The 18,160-nt window shown below is 40.0% G+C and overlaps 1 protein-coding gene and 1 pseudogene across 2 annotated transcripts in view; one reads left to right on the plus strand and one right to left on the minus strand.

Moving 5' to 3' along the window:
* PACRG (parkin coregulated) overlaps nt 1-18,160 on the minus strand; it is a 583,729-nt gene that overhangs the window by 342,840 nt on the left and 222,729 nt on the right. The gene's annotated exons all lie outside the window — the stretch shown is intronic.
* On the plus strand, nt 8,411-9,024 carry LOC119625034 (large ribosomal subunit protein eL34-like; annotated as a pseudogene).

Below are 18,160 nucleotides of genomic sequence, written 5' to 3' on the forward strand. Positions count from 1 at the left end.
GGGCATACAAGGTGATGCTCAACCTACTCTAGGTGACATGAGGCTTCTCTGATAAAGATGTCTTAGGAAATAAGATTAGTTACCTGTTTCTAGATCTTTATTTTCTTGCACCATACCCCTAATAAATTCCTTCTCAAGAGTGTCCAGGCAAGCATTTATTCGTTCAACGAATACAAAACATCTGCTTAAGGCCCTGTCTTTTCCTGTAGAGAAACAAATCTCCAAACCTACATCAACTCATCCTTCAACTTGCTTCACTCCTGAAACCATGCACATTGGTGTATTGGAGCTGCACGATATTCCTTTCAGTTGATTTAGATGCATTCCCTCTCCCATCCCAAACCTTTTGCACAATCTCGAGCCCTCTAGTCCAGCTTTAGCCTCCTTATTCTCATCAGCTGCCTGTGCTTCCTACTTCAAAATACAATGAGAAGAGGTCAGTGGGTGAAAACTCCCTTCGATTTTTTCTACCAAATTTACATCTTTATCTGAATCCAGGCCTGTCATTAGCTATGGGTTTCCATGAATTCTGTCCCCTAAAGCATCACTGTAATCCATTGCTTACTCTTGTTCCCCTCACCAATTTCTCAGCCGAGATCCAATGGTCTGAATGTTTGTATTCCTTCAAACTTCACATGTTTAAAGCTTAACCCCCTATGTGATGGTGTTAGGAAGTAGTGCCTTTGGGAGGTCATTAGGTCATGAGGATGAAGCCCTTCATGAATGGGATTAGTCCCCTTATAAAAGGCCCAAGAGAGATCCCTCGCCATTTCTACTATATGAAGACAGACAGAAGGCGCTGTCTTGAACCAGAAAGTGGTCTTTGCTAGACACTGAATTTGACAGTGCCTTAACGTTGGATTTCCCAGACTCCAGAACTGTGAGAAATAAATTTCTATTGCTTATAAATATCTAGTTTACAGTATTTTTTATAGCAACCAAATGGACTAAGACAACAGGCAGGCCTTACCTCTGACCTGAGACTTTAGTGACTTATTTTCTGGTGTCTCTGCCATCAGTCTTCTACTATCTATCCTTTATGACTCTAGCAAAGAGGTACTTGTAAATGCAATCATGTTCATATTATATTCCTGCTTTAACAATCCTTCTTGGCTCCCCATAGGGATAAAGTATAATCACTGATGCAACCCTTCGTCCACGTGTCTACTTGCACTCCACCCAACTCCAGCTGTGAGTCCTTCAAGCACTTCCATCTTCACAGCCACAGCCCCACTAGGCATGCTTCCAAATAACAGCTCAGTGAGTTCCAATGTCCTACATCACTCTCTCTAGAGGAGACAACAGCAGATACATAATTACAGTACAAAGTGATGTCGTTACATTCAGATGTTCAAAGCTCTTGGAGAATTTCCCAGAGGAAGCCTCCTCGAAAAGATGCCACCCTCCCCAAATACCAATTCCTGCTGTTTATCCTTCTAAACCCAAAATTCTGACCCTGGGGGTCAGTGACTTAGTGGGTCACTTCCTAATCTTAGCTCAGGATTTTCCTTCAAAAACTGCCTTCTCGTTGCTCATTCCTTATGCTGGTGGCCAACTTACTTCTCTGCATAAGACGTTGATCATGGTTTCTTTCTTCCAAGAGCTCACTTGGAGCCTCCTAATGCATTCATGTCCAGATTAAGGTTCTCTTCTAGATTGCTGTGTGCAGTTAACTTGTCTGGAAATTCTCAGATGTCCAGAACATCTGTTGATCATTCCGAGTCCTTCCTTCCAACCTTCATAGGCCATACCCCACTCCTGGAATGCTGCCCCTCAGGACTTCGAATCTTCTCTTTCTTACTAAAGCAGTTCCTAAAATCACATCTCTTTAGTGAAAATGCCAATAATGAAGAAAAAAGGAGGACTTTATGATTTCATTAACTTGCCATTTTTGTAATTGTTACTTTTCATAAAAATAGCTTAAAAAGTCATCAGAGTTTACTCTGCGACGAAAATTTTACTGAGCATGATCTCATTTTACCTTCAGAGAAACTCATTTGTTTTATAGATAAGAAAAGTAAGCTTTAATGAGATTAAGTAATTTGCCTTCAGTTATTTAGTTTGTAAATGGCAGAGTTGAAATGTGAAATCAGGCCTGACTCTACATTCAGGACTTTAACCGCTGTAATCCATTATCTGCTTCTGCTTTCACTGTGTTGTATTCCAGCATTACTAGTACTCTGCTCAACTTCTGTTGTGGTTGTTTATTCATTTTCAAACCAATTCACTAAACAAATATTTACTGATTTCTAGCTCCTCCTGGCCAGACATCTCACTAGTCTTTATGGGCTGACAAACATATATTAGGCAAGAGTCTTCTGCCTAGGGGAATGACTGTCAAGGTTGAAATAGTGCTAGAAAGGTGACCGTTTCTGTGGCTTCAACCCATGATCCAACTGACATATTGCAATTGCAGTGAAATAGAATAGCAAACTTAAAATGCTGAAAATATGCAGGCCTAGATAGAGTTCTGTTGATATTGAACACCCTCCTGATACTAGTGACTTGGGAGGTCAGTAAAAATTATTTTATATGTATAAAATTATAAATTTATAGAAGTATATGTAAAATGTATATGTAAAAGTGCAATAAATTTATAATTGTAAATTTATACTTTTACATGTAATTTTATATTTAAATACACGTTATATTTAAATAAATGTATAGTTATAAATTTACACATTTTATTACACAATGTGTAAATAAATACACATTATTTATTTCTATAGATATTTATATAGACACAAATAAACTTATACTATATATTAAAATGTTAATTCTGGGTACTTCTGTTTTATTCTATGTCATTATGTACACAGGATTCTGAACTGAAAATTTCACATAATAAATTTGTGACCCATGAGAGTTTTATCAGCACCTTATAAATACATCACATGACAAGAGATTAGAAATCCCACACTTTGATAGTTGCTCACTTGAGATGTGAACAGCTTTAATATCTAATATAATCACATCTTGGAAAAATTTTTTTTATATAGAGTTAGTCATTAACAACTACATTCCTTAAACAAAGGAAATCTTTTATACTTTAAATTACTCTACCTGTCTTCACCGGCCCAAACGAGCATCTTTGGTAGTTTTTATAAGCAATTAATTATGGAAAACCTTGCCTTCCTTTTCATAACTAAGTTTTTGGTTATTCCAATTTTTATCCTACACCTTCCTAGACATCTTCATTTTATTATAGCAAAACAAGTATCATTAGAACTAATATAGATCTATAAATGTAGAATGTGGGCCCTCAAAGTGATCCTAGAGGTCTTCTAATCAAAGTCCTCTAATTATGAGATGAGGAACACAAGACCCAAGTTAATTTGCTTTCATAATAACCTGAACAGAGGCACGCTCATTGTCAGGAATGCAGTTCAGAGAAGCTGCTGTCTACCTTGTTCCTCAGTCACTATCTGTTGTCTTCCAACCTCCCAGCACACATTTGTAGCATGTGACCTGTCTTAGCTCAGGCTGCCAGAACAAAATTCCGTAGACTGGTGACTTAAACAACAGGCATTTATTTCTTACAGTTCTGGAGGCTGCAAAATCCAAGATCAAGATGCTGACAGATGTGGTTCCTGATGAGGGCTCTCTTCCTGGCTTGCTGACAGCTGCCTTCTCCCTTTGTCCACACTTGGTGGTAAGAGAGCTCAGGTCTCTCTTCTTCTTCCCATAAGAACACAAATCCCATCATGAGGGCCCCACTCTCATGACCTCAACTAAACCTAATTACCCCAAAATGTGCCACTTCCAAATGCTATCACAATGGGGTGTGGGGCTTCAATGTGTGAACTGGGGGGGATTCAATTCAGCCCATAACATGGCCCAATCACATCAACTACACCTTCAGAGGAAACAGTGGAGTCAGCAACTTTCTCAGAAAAACAAATGCACTCATTCACTTTAGAAACATTTATTACATGCTAATGACCGTTAGTCACTGGGAGCACAAGCATGAGTAAGACACAGTCTCTGCTTCCAGTGGGGTTTACAGTCTGGTAAAGGGCATTAGGCATAGAGATGGACGAAAATCCTTAACCTGGTACAAAGGCAGAGAGAAGAGTTTCCCAAGATAAGGTGGAGGCCCATAAGTGTCAGAGTGTTAAATGAGGTAGGGCCAGAAAAGGGTTCAGAGAAGATGGGGCACTTGACCTGAGCCTAGACAGAAGAGCAGACTGGTTTTCATCACACACACTAGAGAAAAAAGGAAATTCAAGGAGGAACGAAAGTTTAAGCAATGATGCATATGATGGTTGATTAAAGAACCACAAGAACTTTATAGTTAGAGCACTAACCATTTGCTAAGGAGAAAGAGTGTGAGCAAAGACAGAGAGGTAGGTAGGGGCCAGCTCACAGATAGCCTCAGGTGCTCCAAGAAGGAAGAATCACTAAAGCATTTTACGTATGGGAATACATGCCTCTGCTCACAGCTTAGATGCATCATCCTGGCTTGGGGTATGGATCTGATTAGAAGGACACTAGACTAAAGGCAAGACTCTAGGGAAGCGGGTGGAAATGAAGATGGCGGAGGAGAAGGTGGACACTCGGGCTGACTCATCGATTCCGGTCCTAAGTAACTGGGCAGAAGGTGGTGCCACCATTCAAAATGGGGAAATGAGAAGATCAGATGTCGAGTGGAGTGTGGGAGACTCACAGGTGGTGAAGAAAAAGGAGAGGATGAAGACTTGGGTGCTAGATGAGTTGCGTTTGTAATCCAGGTGCCTGGTCAACCACTGGATTACAAAGGTCATGATGCAGGAGACGGATCTACAGCTCTGATAGAAATACAAGGTTGGAGTTATAGATAGACACATGATAGCAGAAACTCTAGACTGTGTTTAATTACAAGGTCAACTTCACCTGCTGTCATGCTGTGACGCCCTTGGAGTGAGGCTGGATACTTTGCAATTACAAGTGAGATAATCAGGATTTGGGGGTATCTTATTCTTCCTCTAGAAAGCTTCCACAACAACCTTAACAGTCAGCATTTTCATGGAAACCCCTGAAACTGTGGAAGTAACAGGGATGATGTAATATATCCGTAAGGTTATGAGCAGCTTTCACATGGGCTACTGACGCAAACCTTGCAGTGACTTACTTCTTGCCACGTTTGAGTACATCTATGTGCTGTGTCATAAATAGGTTCACAGGGCTATGAGTGACAGCAAAAAATTCAGACAGCAAGGGAAGTATGCAATCCTTATCTGGCCAAAAATTTATTCTATCTCCCATGGCCACAGTATTTGATTCTGGCATGGGCACATGACCTAAACCAGGTTAATGCATTCCAGTCTTAACTTTGGCTCTTAACTATTGGGAAAGAGAAAATGTTTTCCTGATGGTGCTGTTAAACTAACTGAGAATAAAGCCAACACCAAAGAAAATACACCTGAACAATGAAAAAGAGGCTGAATGTTCATGACATTGTTTGTGTCTCTGGATCCAGCTGGGTCCGAAGCAATATCCTTTTAAGTTATGTTAGCCAATGCCCTCTCTTTCCTTTTAGTTCTACTTTTATTTTAGATATAAGGGGTACATGTGCAGATTTGCTACATGAATATATTGCATCCAGGTAGTGAATACAGTGTACCCAACAGGTAGTTTTTTAACCCACATGCTTCTCCCTTCCTCCCTCCTCTAGTAGTCTGCAGTATCAGTTGTCCCCGTGTTTACGTCCATGTGCACTCAATGTTTAGCTCTCACTTATAAGTGAGAATGTGCAGTATTTCGTTTTCTGTTCCTGTGTTAATTTGCTTAGGATGATGACCTCCAGCTGCATCCATGTTGCTGCAAAGGAAATAGTTTCATTCTTTTTATGGCTGTGTAGTATTCTGTGGTGTATATGTGCCACATTTTCTTTATCCAATCCATTGCTGATGGGCACCTAGGTTGATTTGTGTCTTTGGTATTGTCAATAGTGCAGCAATAAACAGATAAGTACATGTGTCTTTTTGTTATAATCACTTATTTTCCTTTGGTATATACCCAGTAATGGGATTGCTGGGTCAAATGGTAGCTCTGGTTTAAGTTCTTTGAGAAATCTCCAAACTGCTTTGCACAGTGAATGAACTAATTTACATTCCCACCAGCAGTGTATAAGCTTTCTTTTTTCTCCACAGCTTCACCAACATGCGTTGTTGTTTGACTTTTTAGTAATACCCATTCTGACAGGTATGAGGTGGTACCTCATTGTGGTTTGATTTGCATTTCTCTGATGATTAGTGATGATGAGCATTTTTCATATGTTTGTTGGCTGCTTGTATGTCTTCATTTGAGAAGTTTCTGTTCATGTCCTTTGCCCACTTTTTAATGAGGTTATTTGTTTTATGCTCATTCAATTGTTTAAGTTCCTTACAGATTCTGGGTATTAGACCTTTGTTATGACTGAGTGCATATATACAGAGTTCTTTTCTCTGTCATATTGCTGGAACATTCATATGTCCAAGACCCAACCACATTTCACCATCTGTACCATTTGCACCCTGGTCCAAGCCAGCACCATCTCTCTCCTGGATGAATGCACTTATGTCCCAAATGGCCTCCTTTTTCCTACACTTGCTCCTCTCCAATTTCTTCTCAACTTAGAAGCCCAAGGGATCCTTCAAAAATATAAGTCAGATCATGTTATTCCAATGCGCAAACCCTAGACTGCCTCTCCTTATCACTCAGAGTAAACTCCAAAGTCCTTATCATGGTCTGTATAGCCTAAAGCTTCTGGCCCCATGACGATGCTGGCCATTGCCCCAGCAGTGACTCCCTGCTGGAGACACTGACCTCCTTGCTCTTTGCAGAACATACCAGACCCACCCCTCCATGCACAGCGGGTCTCCTCCACAGAGTGCGTCTGGCGGACCTTCCCACTCCTCCATGCACGGCGGGTCTCCTCCACAGAGTGCGTCTGGTGGACCTTCATCTCTTTCAGGTCCTTACTTAAATGTTGCCTTCTCAGCAAGCTCACCCTGACCCCTCTAGTTATACAAGTTCCCATCCCCAGCCCTACTCCTTATCCCCCTTCCCAGATCCATCTTTTAACAATTACTGCCTTCCAATACACTAGCTATAATATTCATGTGTTGGCCAGGCATGGTGGCTAATGCCTGTAATCCCAGAGCTTTGGCAGGCTAAGGCAGGAGGATTGCTTGAGGGTAGGAGTTCAATACTAGCCTTGTCAACATAATGAGAACCCCATCTCCACTAAAACAAACAAACAAACAAAAAAAGTTTGCCAGGCCTGGTGGCACACACCTGTAGTCTCAGCTACTTGGGAGGCCGAGGCAGGAGGATTGCTTGAGACAGGAGTTCTAGGTATCAGGGAGCCATGATTGCACCACTACATTCCAGCCTGGGTTACAGAGCAAGATTTCCTCTCTCTCTCACTATATATATATAATATATGTTTTATATATATATAAAATTATATATATGTTTTATATATATAAAACATATATATAATATATATTATAAAATTATATATACACACATACACACACACACACGCATATGTGTACCCATTTTGTTTATTGTCTGCCTCCAAATACCTGAATCTAAGCTCCATATACAAAGGATCCCAAGTGTTTTGATTGCTGCTTTTTCCCTAGTGTGAAGTCAATGTCCAACATATTACAGATACTTGATAAATATTTGTCAAATGAATAAATTAATGTTAAAAGCAAAACATACTTTTACACGTGGATAAATGGAACAGACGCTACCATGAAAATGGCCGCCATAGCTCAGGTCATTAAGAGGACCTACCAAATATGATTGATTTAGAATCTAAAGGCATAAAAATATATCTGGTATGCTTAGGAATCTCAGTTTCCTTTTCAAGAACTGTATATAAGCCATTGTGTGCAATAGTCTGTCATACAAATGAGAGAGGTTGTAAAAAAACCTTATCTGAGCTATTTTAAAAATGGGTTTTTAAATGAATATTTAAATATTAATATAGAATATGAATATTTGAAATTCATTCTTTTTCATAAACTAGAGTTAATCTGAAGGCTGGCATAGTTTTCAAAACCTTTTGCCAGCTAGATTTGCAAAGCACTACCTCCAAAGCTCCAAACATTTCATAAGCCACACTGGCCTAATTAATGGCTCTTTGTTTTCAGTAATTTATTTTCTTTTGCTTAAACTTCTAAAGGATGGCTAGGTGATGCATGTAGTCAAACATCTCATTATTCTCAGGATTTCAATAGCTTTCCCTTCTCACTAAAGCATAAGTATGTTTTATATCATTAGCGAAAAAAATGTTAATACCTTTAAACAAGAAATTCAAGTGTCATCAATAGAAATTCCGACTAAATTTCATCTCGCCTTGCTTCGCACCCAAAGTAATATACCTGGCCTGTTTCTCCAGCAAAGGGCTGGGAGTCTATGTCCAGCTTATTTCTATTTGTGTCTCTGTGTACTGGGGTTGGGGCTAGATATAAGTCCTTCATGGAGTTTTAAAATTCAAGTTAGATTTCCTAACTAAGGTTACATTCGAGCTCTGAGATTCTTAATTCTAAAAGGAAAACCTTTCCAAATGATCCTTTTTTATATGGATGTGGGATAATAAAAAGTAAACAGTTAAATAAAAATAAAACAAACAAAATGTTCCTTTGACCCAAGAAACACACGGGCTCTTCCAGGGACGTTGTCTACAGGCACTCAGAATGGTCCAGAATTTGACATACTGTCTTAGGCTTCCTACAAAACAGCTCTAGCAAAACTAGTCTGTCCCAAACGCCTTGTAATAGAATTGACTACCTTTATGCCAAGAGGTCCGGAAAACACCAATAATCTGCATGTGGCAAGTGCCCAGGCAGACTTTGAGGGGTCCGTGCTGTGAGACTTAAAGTTCTTATGAGATTCTCCAAAACAAGAAAAGCATGCAGCAGGGCCTATGGTGGTTTCATGAGGGCTAAATGTGTTCAGGACAGGATCAAGCATGCCTTCCTTATCGAGGAGCAGAAAATCATTGTGAAAGTGTTGAAGGCATAAGCACAGAGTCAGAAAGCTACATAAAAAAAATGATGCTTTTTTGAGTAATAAAAATTAAAAGACTTAAAAAAAAAAAAACCACACATGATAACAGATTCAACTACTGGAAAGAGTTGGAGCCATTTTTCTTTACAACCAATAACCCAATAAGTATTTTTTTCTTTTTCTTTCTTTCTGTCTTCCTTTTTTTTTTTTTTTTTTTGAGACGGAGTCTCACTCTGTTGCCCAGGCTATAGTGCAGTGGTACGATCTTGGCTCACTGTAGCCTCCACCTCTTGGGTTCAAGCGATTCTCCTGCCTCAGCCTCCAATGTAGCTGGGATTACAGGCGTACACCATCACTCCTGGCTAATTTTTTGTATTTTTAGTAGAGATGGGGTTTCACCATGTTGGCCAGGCTGGTCTCGAACTCCTGACCTCAGGTGATCTGCCCACCCCGGCCTCCCAAAGTGCTGGGGTTACAGGTGTGAGCCACCGGGCCTGGCCACATGACTTTTACATGAAGTAACATTTGTCATTGAAAATTGAGAAGACAGGGCGAGAAGTTACTGAACCTTCTCAAACTCTGAGCGAAAGCTTTGTTTTGTTTTGTTTTGTTTTGTTTTGTTACTGTACATGCATCGTATTTCAGCCACACGAAATATTTAGAATGGCTTGTATGTGCTGCCTAAGATTTTACCAACATTCCTAACATCATTTTTGTGGTCCTAGGAAGGAGCAGAGCTCCGTCCCTAATCTCATGGCCATGGTAGCCAGTGATGGGGAGACAAAGCTGGGGACGTTTGGGCCTTGGCCTACATTGGGAATGCTTCAAAGTCAGATGCCTCATGCCCTCAAGCTCCCACTCCATAGCCCAAATTCCTCTTCCTCATCCAAACCCACACAGAGAATAAATGATTCATCATAGCTTAAAGGGTTTCTCTTTCCACAAGAGTACTTTTAGACTATCAACCAACCGAAATTATTCAATATATTTTCAAATTTGAGGATATTAGTTACCAGGTACAAAGAATTAGTGTCTTTATCTGCAGTTTCCTAACATTTCTGAAATCCAATCACAGAGGCTGCCGCCTAATCCTTCTTCAAATGTCATGGCTCAGGCCGGGTCACGCCTGGAAATGAACAACGCAACTCTACCAGTGTCATTGATGAGCCTTTTTGAGAATGTCTGACTACTGCCCTACCCATACTCTAATTATAACTAAAACCAAACTGCTTTGATGTCCCCCAATTATTTCTTGCGTGCACCTCTGAGCCTGGGGCCTCCGAACACAGTGAGATCAGCTCACCCGCGCCTGGCCACAGGCACTGCTGGGTGCCTGATACTGACCCCTTGGATTCCTGATCTCTTGCTTCCCTAACTATTGAGATCTTTTTGCCATTTTCCACTCTTGCTTTCTGAACCCTCCTCTTGCTTCTGGGAACTGACATCCAGGCCCTCTTTCCACTCCGTGTGTTCAGTACAGCGTCAGGTCCTTCCCACCTCCCAGTTGCAGCCTATGTCCACGTGAGCCTACTGCCACCTACGCAACAGCGAACAGGGCAAGAGCTCAGGTTTTCTCATCCATGCCTCCATAAGCAGCATGGTAAATGCCCTATATCCACAAGCAAAGAAAGAGGAAATACAGAGTGTATTCGGGAGCACATTTTTACATGGTACTAAAACTAATTAAACTTTTGTTAGAAGCAGAGACTTTCATAATCATATCGGGAAGAGAGTGCTGACTGTGTGCAAGACGCTACACTAAGTATTTCATTTGGATACAGTAGTTTAACCCCTTCAGCTTTATGAGATGAGGCTCATGACTCTCATTTCATTTTGAGATTGTCCAAAACAAAAAAACATGACAGCAGGGCCTATGGTGGTTCCATGAGCGCTAAATGTGTTCAGGACAGGCTCAGGCGTGCTTTCCTTATCGAGGAGCCGAAAATCGTTTTAAAGTGTTGAAGGCATAAGCACTTCAAAAGTGTTGAAACTGTGAAAGTGTTGAAGCATGAGCTGGGCCCCACGCATCCATTTTCCAGGTGAGGACGCTGAGACCAGGAAGGCTAAGCCCAAATTCATTTTCTAGTGAGTCGCAGACACGAGGCTGGAGCTCAAGTCTGTCTCACTCTACTGCCTACCTCTAAATCACTAGTTCTTATGTTTGCTTGTTTTTTTTAACCTGTTACTGACAAAAAGGTAAGTATTTGTGTTTCTAAAAAGATCAGGTGAGATTTACCCACTACCCACATTAAAAATGCAGTAAACGTCATGAATGATACAAAGAAACACACTCCAACTTGAACACCCCAGAAAACTGATTCAGGTTACACTGTGTCCCTCCCCTTCAGAAAAAGCTAAGTTGAACTCTTAACCCCCAGGGCCTCGTGATGTAAGTTTATTTGCAGACGTAGTCAAGTGGACTGGAGGTCATTAGACAGGTCCTAACCTAGTATGACTGATGTCCTTCCAAACAGAGGAGGCTGGAACACAGAGACACACCCAGAGGAGGGCTGTGCGAGGAGACACAGGGAGAAGGCCATGCGGCTGCAGGAGCGATGCTGCCTCGAGCCAAGGACTGACTGAGACCACCAGAAGCTGGAAGAGGAGAGGAGGGATTCTGCCCCGCAGGGTTCAGCGGGAGCACGGTCCTGCCAACACTCTAATCTCGGCCTTCTGGCCTCCAGAGCTTTGAGACAATCAATTTCTGCTGTTTTGAGCCTCCCTTTCTTTGGTGCTGTGTCACAGCAGCCCTGGGAAACAAATACAATAACATTGACCTGACCAACATTATATGAACATCCTGGTAAAGCGGAGCAAAGCTGCTGACCGTGGTGAAGCTGATTAAGGGTAATTTGGCAACTTAAGCTACTTAAAAGGAAACTGTCACCGTAGACTAACAGCAAAACCTGCTGACAAAAGAAAATAATCTCCACCTTTTGGGGATCTTGATGCATCATGATGCAAGTCTGTGGCTGGTCTCTGGGGTTTCTGCCTTTCTCTAAAACCGAATGCTCTTATTCTCTTTGAGCCTCAGTTTTGCACCAAGTAAATATTCCTGACTATTTAACTGGCATCGCCTTCCACTTGATCTTCCATCTTAATGTGAGACACGGTTGCTTTGGATAGTGACTCGGTGCAAGCAACAGGCTATGTGCTTGCCCTGAGAAGCAAAGAGAAAACAGCAGGAGAAAAGCCTTCAGGCTCCTGTGCCTCCTACCATGTCCAAAGGCTCCTCTGCCCCCACCGCCATGTCCCCAGGCTCCTCCCACCTCCCAGTGGAGCCCAGCTCTCCACCCAGGCATGTGTACACATACAAGCCTGTTGCCAGCCCGAGAGAAAGAAGTCCAAAAAGGAAATGGAAGCAGTAGAAGGAAAGGACCTGAGGTGTGATTCAGGCTGGGCCCCACACATCCATTTCCAGTGCCAGACCTGGCCCTTGGACACCAAGACTGTAAACCCCCAGCTGCCGCCGACTAGGATCAGAAGGGCCTTCAACCTCCTTTCTGCCAAACAAAGAGAATATCAAAACATTGAGGCAGGATCAGTATCACCAATAAATCATATGCTATTTCTATGTCTCCCCCAAAAACATAAAAGGAACATTAAAACAGATTTTGGGCCAGGCACGGTGGCTCACGCCTGTAATCCCAGCACTTTGGGAGGCCGAGATGGGCAGATAACGAGGTCAGGAGTTCAAAACCAGCCTGGCCAACGTGGTGAAACCCCATCTCTACCAAAAATACAAAAAATTAGCCGGGTGTGGTGACAGGCACCTATAATCTCAGCTACTCAGGAGGCTGAGGCAGGATAATTGCTTTGAACCCGGAAGGCGGAGGTTGCAGTGAACCAAGACCACACCACTGCACTTCAGCCTGGGCAACAGAGAGAGACTCCATCTCAAAAAAACAAAACCAAACAACAACAAAAACCAATTTCGAAACCATGAGGGGAATTTGAAATGCTTCCCCTCTCTCCTGCTTATGAACCCCACCCACTTCACTCGGTCAGCCCACTCTCCCCTTTTGCTTTTTCTTGTTCCTTTTCTTTCTCTCTTGATCTCACTTGCCTGCAGCTTCCCTTCTTGTAAGTGTGAGCAACTACAGATAATGTCAAAATAACTTTTTCAAACCCAGGTACGTTAACATGGAACACGGAGTAATGGTTGTCTATATAATATCTGATATACGTCTAGTTACCCAGCAGTAGCAGATGCTGTTGGTCTGCAGCTGGTTTGTCACGATGGATTAATTACCATCCTAAGCTCATTTTGTTAGTATTCTCGGCTACTAATATCAGGCTAATACTTAATTTATAAAAAGGTAAAACCAGTTACGACAGGAATAATCAACAATGATCTCTAAAAAGTACTATATGAACCAATGTACAGAATGAAGAGAGAAAAAAATACACTTGCTCTAACACTGCATTTATTTCCTTACTCTTTTGTCTCCCTATACTCACCAAAAGCTACTTGACATGAGATTTTCATTCATCAGTACAGTTTCTTCAACCAGCACATGTCTAGTACACAGTAAACCTCAAAACTTATTCAGTTAATGAATGAATGCTAATAAGGTGGAGGAAAAAAAATCACTCCAAATTAATTAGTGGGAAGTGTAATTGCAGCTCTGGACACCAGAAATACTGATACAATGATAATAATGTTTTAGGCTAAAGGGTTGTGCAATTATAGAAATACTGTTTAAATATTGTGAGCAACCAATTCTAAATTGAGAAACTTTAGGTTATTAAAAAAAAAAAAGGAACTCACGATATTTTGTAACTGTTTTTCTAGTCTGTAAGTCTAAGTAAGGGAAGCTAAAGACAAATTTATATATATTACTCATGTTTTTCATGTTGACCACTAGGGTCAGGGATCTCAAAACACCTGCTTCATTATTTTGACAGCTAAATAACCAAACCATCATTCTGTTTTCTAAAGCAGCTAAAAAATTAATTGGAAATACATTAAACTAGACAATTGCTTTGAGCTGTTTAGTAGCAACACATACAAACTGAAATATTAAATCAGTCTCTAAAGTGTTATATGATACTCTAACATACAATAAGAACACACACTTTGTAAAGATGATATTACTTTTAAATAAGCCTATCCACAGGCAAAACAATTATTTTACATTGTTTTATTTACTACTCAATTAGCAAATAAAAACCATGTGGAAAATATTGAGGTTATAGGTATTCAGTTATATAATAGAATTTTATAAAAATAGGTCAGGCGCGATGGCTCACGCCTGTAATCCCAGCACTTTGGGAGGCCGAGGTGGGCAGATCACGAGGTCAGGAGATCGAGACCATCCTGGCTCACACGATGAAACCCCATCTCTACTAAAAAAAAATACAAAAAATTAGCAGGGCGTGGTGGTGGGCGCCTGTAGTCCCAGCTACTCGGGAGGCTGAGGCAGGAGAATGTCATGAACCCAGGAGGTGGAGCTTGCAGTGAGCCGAGATTGTGCCACTGCATCCCAGCCTGGATGACACAGCAAGACCCTGTCTCAAAAAATATATATAATAAAATAAAAATTGGTATTCTACATTAATATTCCCTCTTGATAGTTAATAGATTTTTAAAAGGCAGTATTGATAAGTTCATACAGTATTTTTCATTTCTGCTTTTCTGCCTGCTTTTTTGCAAAATCAAACCACAGCCTAAATGTACACTCTAACGTCTACAGAGTTAGAGAAAAAGTGAATTTACATTTAAGGACAGAATATGCCACTGTTCTTTCCTGTGTAATCATGGATGCTTAACATTTGCTAGTGGAACAATAAGAGAGAGAAAAGGGGGCTGGGAGAAAGTGTGGGGGGGATTGGGAGAGAGAGCGGGAGGACAGCAAGCTCTGTCAGTCAAGTACTATGGCAGTTCTAGACAGTTCCAAGGAAAAATCTCTGCTATCTGATATGTTAGCTTGACAGTCAGAGAATAATCTCAAAGTCATATGAACCCTAACATTTTTGGAAGCAATTAATCTTACATTTTCTACTTTTACTAGATAAAATGTATTGCTTTGTTCATGTTGCCTTTCAGAAGAAAAGGTTTATTTTATTTAATAATCATTAGATAACAGTATTATCTTCTAAGTTTTCTTCCAGAGACTGGTCTACATACATTAAAAGAAGTTTTCTATGTCATTTAAATAACCGAATTCATAAGCTTGAACATTGCAAGTAGCTGTTGCTCAGTTAAAGCTTAATTAAAAACTTTAAAATATTAAATAATACAGATTGCTAAAGCTATACCTTTTATATATTTCTGTTTGAACTCCTCCTTAACTACTGTTACTACAGAGCCTAAAAGTCAATGAACATGATTGATTAAATATAGGTTATAAGGAGAGTAAAATTTTAATGCAGTTATGACACTTGTGATTCTTTAAATTAAAGCAATACACTCCCCTGAATTCCCAGGTTTCACCGCTCAAAATACTTTAAAAATAGCTAAATAGTAGGTAGATAAATGCAATGAATTTTTGTATGCCAAAGAATGCACACAGACTACAGCCATGGGGATTTTAAAAATATATATTTGAAATACAGATATTTCTTATCATTGCTAGAGACAAATTATTTAGCAAGAAAAATTCACATATTTATCAGTAGATATAATACCATATCACATGCAAAAACATCGAAGCTAGAGGTAGCCCAAGAGAAGAAAATAAATCATTTGGTGCCATTTGAGCTGTACAACCTGATTCAATCATGAGCCCAGGAGCAGAGCTGGAAGCCATTCTCTACCTCGTCCCAGACTAAGGATGATGCATGCTACTTACCATGGCCTTTTCATGTAACTGAGCCCTCACTAAATAGGGCTATCTCCTTTAAAGATGCGATACAGTTTAGTGTGGTTGTTAGTTCAGTTTGGGGACTCTCCTGAGCCGAGACTATCAATCACGCCAAACTGTGGAATTATTCATACAGTTCAGTATTCTGGACTGCTGCTCACAAGAGACTGAAGAGATACGATCAAGCTCATTTAATTTAGACTTGAGGCTGGACGTGAACTTCACTCCCTGTGGAACAGTACTATTTATCTATTAAACCACCCAAATCCTTAGGTGTTGTTAAAGTGGTTTCTGATGGAAGATTCTTTTAGGATATTTTACATGAAAGAGGAAAGGGTTATAATATGAAAATTTAGTAATCTGTGTACAACAAGGGGTTCCTAAGTTTGAATACCTAGGTGCTGAAAGGCAAAAAACTAGACGTAAATAGGTTCAAACTGTTTCATGATCTACAACAATAGCATTGCTGTGTGATTTTTTAAGTCACATTTTTCCTTTAGCACTGTCTTATAATAAGAGACTGCGTAAGCAACTAAATACATAATTTCTCACAATAAATGGAGGGAAGAGCTAATTTACTAGAAGATGAGTTTCTCTCTTTCATGACTGAGAGGTAAAGATAAAGGATCATTACCCCTGTCATTTCAGGTTCAGCTACGTGGGAACTATCGACATTTTTGTTTAAGGATAAATCTCATTTCTGTGCTTGAGAAATGCACAGAGCATTCTCTTTTAAGATTAAGCAGCAGAAACCTGGAAAGCAGAAGAGAATTCTTGGAGGCACAAGCAAAGCTGATGGGTTAAGACCAGGAAAGCTATGTTGGCTGCTAGAGGAAGCTTCCAGCTCTCTTGCGAGTGCTCCCCTCCCTGGTAAGACTACAACGACAGCAAACAGCTAAACAGACTGGCCCTTTTTAAAAACCATCGGCTGAAAGAAATACTGAATTACCATCCCTGGAATGTTTGCACCCTTGTAACTGATGAAATCTTTAAAATAAAAAGAAATTAAAATATAAATCGTTGAAGTGTGCCCCCAGCTGATAGACAAAATGGACTCTACATGGCCAACTGAGGTGCTCAAAGTAAAAACAGAAACAGGCAGCAACAGCTGTGAGAGGAAGTGGTCAGGTACTCTGTTTTCAGAAAGATGTTGTGGACGCATCACAGACTTCCCTTTCTACGGTGAAGCCAAACCAGTTCCTATGTTTGGTGATAAAATAGAGTGTGACTGGGAACCCTCCCGCCAACTGTTGTTTGAAAGAAATATCTGACAGAGAATTCTGGTTTGGGGCTTGGAGGCCAATCAATCAGAGCTCTCCTGCCTGTGCCAATCTGGGCTCAGCTGTATCAACCAACTAGGGCTCAGCTATGTTGATCAATCATAGCTCAGCTGTGCTGACCAATGAGAACTAAGCAAGTTTCAATCCTTCATTTGCATAAATAGACCTGATAGGAAACCTGGGAGGGAACTTTTGCTATAAAGCCCAAATCCTTTCTTTATGCTCTAGAACAGCACTGCATTACAACAAAAGCTGTGTCTCCCCAGTTTGCAAACTGTTCACTGGAATAAAGTTGCTTTCCTCCTACTTCCTTTTCAGAGAACTTCTGTTCATGAAACAAATAATCCCAACTTATAGGGAAAATACACACCCACAAACCATCTATGTTACATACAAGATTCAATTTCACCTAAAGAGGGTAAAATCTTTCATCTCATATTTAGAGACAAATTAAACATTCCATCTGTTTTAAATTTTTTTATATTAATTAAAAAGCTGTACTGCAGTCCCTATTCTTCGTTCACTTGTTTCACTAATTTGCTAGAACAAGCTTATTTTCATCAACTGGTTTATCTTGCCCACTCTGTCTAGGTTTTTCTGTTTAACTATTAGCCCTTTCTACACTGGAAGAGCTTTTTCAGTGTTTATATTGAATTTTTCCCATATACATTTTACAGGTTTAAAAAATCAGTTTGTATTGAATTGAGGAATAATTAGATATTTGTAGTATTTTTCCTTTAATTCATTTACCAAGAAAAATAGACTTGAAAGGATTACTGTGCTTTAAATACTGAAACAAATTTTGAATCATGAACGTATATCCAAAACCATATTTTAATTTGGAGAAGAGAAGGCATGCAATTCACTGTACAAAATATGATCTGTTTAACTACTTTTAATAATTACTATATCATATCAGTAAAAGTTAATACATAAAAATTAAAATGTTCAAAGAAAAAATGGAAACAAAAACTTTAACTTAGAAAAACATAACTTTTTTCACAAGGATTCATAATGTGATTTCTTAATTTTTTTAAAAAAGCTAAAAATTATTTAAAAACAGGTTTAAAATATATAACATTGCAAAAT

The sequence above is a fragment of the Chlorocebus sabaeus genome, chromosome 13, assembly GCF_047675955.1.
Source record: "Chlorocebus sabaeus isolate Y175 chromosome 13, mChlSab1.0.hap1, whole genome shotgun sequence".
Classification (NCBI taxonomy): domain Eukaryota; kingdom Metazoa; phylum Chordata; class Mammalia; order Primates; family Cercopithecidae; genus Chlorocebus; species Chlorocebus sabaeus.